The following is a 7,072-nucleotide window of genomic DNA, read 5'->3' on the forward strand; positions in this document are numbered from 1 at the left end:
ATATCTAAGTTAAATACCACTGAACTGCACTTCAAAAATGTACATTAGTGTACTTGAGAAGTCAAAAATAATAAAATAAAAAAGTACTTCACTTGAAAAACACAAAGTACTGCACTGAATTAAAACAAAAGTTTATTATCGCGAGATGCTGTGACTATCGCGAGACCGGTAGCGAGACTGGGAAAATCTAACATGGCGGCGCCCTGCTGCTAAAATAGAATTAGCTTTATATTTCTAATTAAACCCGAATTTAACGACTAGATAAATTCAATTTTTTTCTTTTCTAAGAAAGATCTGAAATATTATCCAGTGTGGACGACCTCGAACGCTTTATTGACGATTATTTTTATAGCTGCGTGATGGATGATCTGGTGGCTAGTCGCGATAATCCTTCGAAAAAAAGGAAAAATGACTCGTCAACAGATACGGATGATTTAGTAACCGCTGACGTATCGGTGAGTATGCTGGACTCCATAAATAAAAAACTTGACATCCTCTGTCTTATCCGCGAGGACGTCAAAGAATTAAAGGCATGTTTGGAATTCGTTAGCCAACAGGTAAGCGATCTCCAACGAGATAATTCCGAGCTACTCTCCTCTCTCGTAGCTGTCACAGCCGAGTTGGAGACGATTAAAAAGGAGAATAAAATGCTAAAGGAAACGGTCTTAGATGTTCAATCCCGTAGTATGCGGGAAAATCTAATATTTTCAGGTATATCCGAAAATACCCCAGATAATCCAGAGAGCGAGATAAAAAATTTTTATGACAATATCGCTAAAGATCCCTCAGGAGACGGTAAATAATATCTCTTTTCACCGTGTACACCGGCTCGGAGCTCGTAAGGGCAATAAGCCCCGTCCTATTATTGCTAAGTTCGAACATTTTAAACATAAAGAATTGGTAAAAAGTAAAGGACGGGAGCTCAAAGGGACATCTTTCGGGATGAATGATCAATTCCCAAGAGAGATAAACGAGCGGCGAAAAGTACTGTTTCCTATAATGAAACAAAATAGACAGGAGGGTAAACGGACTTCGATGGTCGTTGATAAATAATATATCGACGGCCAGCTATTCCGAAACCCAACCTCGACCCCTTGGCTGTTCTAACTGATAATTGGTAGAGCAGAGTATTGTGTGATTATTTGACGTATGTATATGTATGTATATATGTATATGTATGTATATGTATGGATAATGGGTTACGAAACTGAGAATATGAATTTATATCATGTATAGGCTATATAATAATAATAATAATAATAATAATAATAATAATAATAATAATAATAATATAAAAATATATTCTTAAAAAACAAACTCCCCCTACCTTTCATTCATTGTAAGCGGCAGCAGCGGGTCAGGTTCAGGGCGCCAGGACAGCAGGTTGTGAACTCACAGTCATTTATTTGAAATAGAAGTAATAAAAAAAAAAAAATGAACTCAATAAAATATATTTGCTATGTAACATTTTATGCTAGAAATGAGTTTCCTCACCAAACTGAGGCTGAATGCACATTATAATGACTTGCACACGAACTGCCCACTAGGTGACACAATTGTCATTTCTAATTAATGTAAAAGGCAACATTATAATCAAACAACAAAATACTGTATTGGCTCCAGCGATACCCATTATGTATGATAGTTGTCTACATGACAGAAAATTGTCTAGATTTAATTGAACAGATTTTGCAGGCTGTGAGAGAATTTGCCAGTTGGAACACCATTGCTTAATTTTGAAAGAAACATTTGAGAAGACTCGAAAAAAAATGAGCTTTATTGTTGAATTCAAAATGAAAACCGATGCAGGAGGACTATGAAACATATTTTATGTACAAACTACAATACACGTTGCCAGTTTGCTAAAAGTACAAAAACATCAAGTGACAAAAACTACACAACCTACGTCTCAAAAGATTCCAAACTACGATGGCTGTAGCAAGTCAGCAATTTAAGTTGCATTTTTTTTTTTACACTTAAAAACGTTATTCTGCACATTCAGCATGTGTCCACCGCAGACAGAATTCACATTGCACCTTAAAATAAGAAGAAAAAACACACATTAGTGAAGCCCCAAAATTGTTTTTGAATAAGTGTAGTACAGTACAAGCATCTAACTGCCGCTGTGCCATAATAATAACGCACAGTGATCCACGACGCTAACTGCAGAACAAAACTTACTCTCTGAATAAAATACTTTCACTATATAAAATAATTACAAAACGAAGTAAAATGCAGTTCTAAATAATCAGTTATTGCATACTTTTACTTACTTGTCAGCCGAGGTATGCTGCTCCGACGAGTTCGACAGCGTGATGACGTAATTGCCTACTGCGCATGCGTAGCGCGTGCGCAGATGTGTGAGGTATGCTACTTCGACGGGTATGCTGGTTTGTCAGAACATCGGCCCTGAGTCAAAGATTCCCAGCCCTATTAGATATTGTTCCATCCCTACATTGTAGTGCAACATAATGTGGGGATCAGCGGGATCTAGTTAATCAATCTTGTGGCTTTACCATGGAGGACTGACGAGCGCATACGTATAATATATTATCAACATGGAGACATGCATGCACACCCTCAGCTCTGCTTGTCTGTTCTCCGCAATAAAGACATCGGGTCAGAACAAGGCATTCCTCTCACATGACAGCTCCTGGAAAAGAAATCACCCTCCGTCATCCATGATTTACAAAGCGAGAACTTCGGTTTAAGTCGGGTGCCCTTCTTACAAGGGACAAAGAGATTAAGATGTCAGTAAAATATTAGACATATATATTGATGTGAGAGGTTTTTGGAGCACAAATAGGGCAAAAGACAAACGGTCATAAAAACATAGATAGCTACAGTAAACAATTTAACAAGCATAAACATAATAAAGAACGTTTGGAATTAAATATCTATATTGAAATCTACACTGTCCACTGTGCACAGTACAGACTGCTGGAAAATACAAAGACAAATGAGTAGTCAGTCAAAATTTTGAAAAGTAGCAACTAGCCCTAAACACCAAGGTTACATTGGCATTTCATTAGTAAATGGCAAGTCGAGATTTCTTAATATCTGCAAGCAAATTGTTGACTGAAAAAAAAGCATAGCATTGTGTAGCTGTTACAATGACTACAATGACTCGTGAATACAAAAATAATTCAAGAAACTGCAGTCATTTTTTCCCCCATTGATGAATAGTTTTTGTCCTACTAAGCCAGTGGCGCAAATGGGGGTACGTGTACCACCGCGGTATATGAAGGAACTCCAGGGTGTACGCAAGATTTTAATATACATTTAGAAAGCACCATCCATGCAAAAACACTTTAAAACGAATTTTTACATGATGAAAATATTTCAGGAATATCTAAGTTAATAAAATAAAATGTATATTCAAGGCTATTCAATTTAATTGTCTCAACCACGTCTCCTCAAACCAGAATGGTTCGACGCAAACTGTCACATGTCATCAGGGTTCACATGACCTGTCAATCATTTGAAAATTTGATTTAAAATAAATGATTCATTTTTGAGAACAGATCTTTACTATGATCTAAAAGGCACTTTTGGATCATAGTAAAGACACTTAATGGTGATAAGGATTTTAATGTGCACAAATCTTTATTTGTAACTTAGTTTATTTCCCTTTTTTTTTTTAAGTTAAGTCTTTTGATTTCCAAATAGTTCAAGAGAGACCACTGTACAAATGACTTTCTAAAGTTTAATAAATTACACAACGATGACACCACACTGTTTTTCTTTTTTTTTTTTTTTTCCCCCCAACCAAAAATATTTTTCACTGGTTAGGGGGTACTTGGTTGAAAAAAATATTTCACTCACAGAAAAAAAAGGTTGAAAACCATGGTACTAAGCCATGAAAAAGAGTCTCGGCATGCATTTTATTATTACACACACTCAACTCAACTCAACTTTATTTATAAAGCGCTGTACATAAACATCAGTTTTGCAGTAAACAAGAACAAAGCAAACATTTTGAAGTGCGAATAAAATGTCTCCACTAAATATGTAAATGTAATGTAATATGTTGTTTATGTTTTTGTAACGAGTAGCAGTTGGCAAAAGTTGTTGCTCCCACCCCTAAGATGAATACTAATGTGGCTTTTGAATGTAACTACACGTCAGAGAGCACTTTCTCCTGCTGTGTTGCCTACCAAGTGGTGCGTAATATGAGCATGACTGATAGTTTGGGCTCCACCTTAGCCTGGAGCGTTCAAACACTGCACTCCGAGAGTATTGGAACAGTGAGACCTTCTTCCTTATTATTGCTGTAAACAAGATGAACGTCATAAGACAAGCCAGCAGCATCGCTGCTATTATTTTCCGGTAATTACTTCTGGCTCTGATACAGAACCTTTTGTTCTGTTGTCTTTATTGTAACAGATAGACATATGCATAGATGACATGGAGTTGGACTTAGAATTAGTATTTACAGTGGTGCATTGCTTACAAGTTCAAATCATCTTTACCATTGAAATAAATAGAAAAGTCATTTCAGCTGCACACGCACAAGAAAACAATATTTTTATAACATTTAATATTTAAAATAGCACTACGATATAATATTTCTCAAAAACATACAGTCATAAGAAACTGAAAATTAAATTTGGAAGAAAAAAAAAAGAAAGAAAAAAAGATCAGTATAATATAGAAATGCATGACAAAGAGTTTCACAACCACTGCATGTGACTCCCTAAGCTGCAGTAATAATATTTTGGGTTTCAGAGAGAACGATTATATTGATTGTCTAGTGTCTACTGTTTTTTTTTTTTTTTCAAACATCTGTTCCTTAAGGACTTATAACAACCACATAATCGATGCTAGTTTTGTTAGCCAGTCAATAGTAGGTTGATCAAACAACCTCTTTTACAATAACAGTTCAATTCAAATTATTTCATTCTTAAACAAACAAACAAACAAAAAAGTAATGAAAAGTGAGAGAAAGAGGTAAAACCTCTTTTGCCCAGACATGTCTTTTTTTTTTTTTTTACATTCTGTCCGGGCATCCGTTTTTGTTTTTGTTTTTTTAATTCATAAAAATGTCCGTTTTCTATTTTGCAGCAAATGGGAGGTCGAGTGCACCGTGCTGTTACAGCGACTGGTAGATGGCAGACAACTTCCAAGTTGATCATGAAGGGTGATGGGGAAAAAAGAAAGGCGTGTGTTTGTTACTGTTATAAATATTAAAAACGTATTTTATTTTTCTAAAAAAGTAGGGTAGTGTTTTAAGTAGCTCACTTCTTGAGCATTCAAAGATGGTCCTGAGATTGTGTTGACAGCACAGAATCTTAGCTCACTGGTAGAGCTCTGCACTCTAAAACAGAGGCTGCGGGTTTCATACCCATCCGTCCCCATAAGAGAGAGAAAAAAATCAATCGCAGGAGGAGAAAAGGTTGGGCTTGGAACATTATATCAATATTTATTCATTTGTCAAGTAAGACTTCAAAAGGGAGTGGGTTTTTTTTCTTTCTTACCTGTACAGAGGAGGCAGATATTAAAATTGTTGTATAGTATAGTATAGTATAGTATAGTATAGTATAGTATGGTATAGTAAAATAGTTTGAGTATACTTTGAATTAGGTCTGCTCGATTATGAAGAAAATTTTAATCACTATTAATTTGATAATCATTGAAATCACGATGAGGACAATCATTTGTTTTTTGGTACAAAACAAGAAAAATGTTTAAACATGTAAGAAAATATTAAAACTCATTCACTGCCTTTGACAAGTATACTTGTCAATTGTATTTTTTAGAGCGGTGCTAAATGGGGGCGAATCTGAGCATGCTCCACAGTAAATATCAAACTTGGAAACAACTTTACTGATGCCCAACCACCGGTAGATGACATCATAGCCCCATTTTATAGGAAGTAAACACAGTTTCAGAGTCCATGGGAGAAATGGCTGTATTTTGGCAAACCTACATTTTTCTGCTGTCAATTATAAAAGAACGGGACGGGACAAAAAGTAGGGAGTCTATTCTGTTATTTGGTAGATTCGGTTTATATATAATTATTGAATGGAATATCACGTGAGTATTGGAAATGTAAAAATTTTCTATAATGACTGGCAGTGAATGAGTTAAGACACATTTCTATGAAATACTATAATTATGCTCGTTCCTTTTGGACCAAACAAGATTGATTAAATTAGTCATTTTAAAATAAGAAGGGTTCAATATATAAATTTAAACAACTCAAAATTAGCATTAATAATCTTTTGTTTTCGTTTACGATCATGCCGATTTTGTAATTGTGGCGTTTAATAATTGAAATTGTAGTTGAATTTTGATTAATTGCACTCATATCTCAAGGACGGGATGAGTGCAGCATCCATCCATCCATCCATCTTCTTGACCACTTATTCCTCACAAGGGGCGCGGGGGGTGCTGGAGCCTATCTCAGGGCAGTAGGTAGCGGGGTACACCCTGGACTGGTTGCCAACCAATCGCAGACGAGTGTACTATTTTTTGGAAATGAAAATATAGTCACCCTTTACAATATGGTTTTGCTTTGCCATTGTGCGTTAGGATTAAGCTAGTTTACTTTTTCAACTTAAAAAATGGTACAGAAAATGGATGGTTGGATGAAAATTCACCATCTTACCTCGAGCTTCTCGGGTTATTTGTTTGCTGTTCTGAGACATGGACTCATGCTCAAAATCATAAGAGGTTGCAAATAGCTTTGCAAATAGTGACAGTCAAAATAAATGCATTGAGATAGCATCAGTGCTGTACGATGCTCTGTAGTCTGTAGTGAGATGGGGGAAAAAACAGAGAGCTGGTTTGCATTTTTCACCCTAATAAATCACAGCTTAGTCTGAATTGTCAGGTCTCGAACAACCCACAGTTGCGAGAGATTATTCACTTGCACACTCTTAATGTAATCCTCACTGGGGAAAATACATCACATCAATAAAGATAAAATGTAGTTTGTTGTCATTACCGACCTTCCTTTTCACTGTATGACTTGAAGTGGTCTACAAAAGGAGTAAGTGCATAATCTAATAGGATCCAATACAAAATATCTGCTTAAAACCATTATTTGAGGGGGCGTATTCAGCATTGA

The 7,072-nt window shown here is 35.8% G+C and overlaps 1 long non-coding RNA gene across 1 annotated transcript; it reads right to left on the reverse strand.

Annotated features, from left to right (window-relative positions):
* Nucleotides 1-1,759: 1,759 nt before the first annotated feature.
* On the reverse strand, nt 1,760-3,211 carry LOC144017240 (uncharacterized). The gene is made up of 2 exons (XR_013283144.1): nt 2,274-3,211; nt 1,760-2,036 (listed from the first exon to the last, which is right to left on the reverse strand). It is a non-coding gene; the product is annotated as an uncharacterized LOC144017240 (long non-coding RNA).
* Nucleotides 3,212-7,072: the final 3,861 nt, after the last annotated feature.

Source organism: Festucalex cinctus, chromosome 1 (genome assembly GCF_051991245.1).
Source record: "Festucalex cinctus isolate MCC-2025b chromosome 1, RoL_Fcin_1.0, whole genome shotgun sequence".
Classification (NCBI taxonomy): Eukaryota; Metazoa; Chordata; class Actinopteri; order Syngnathiformes; family Syngnathidae; genus Festucalex; species Festucalex cinctus.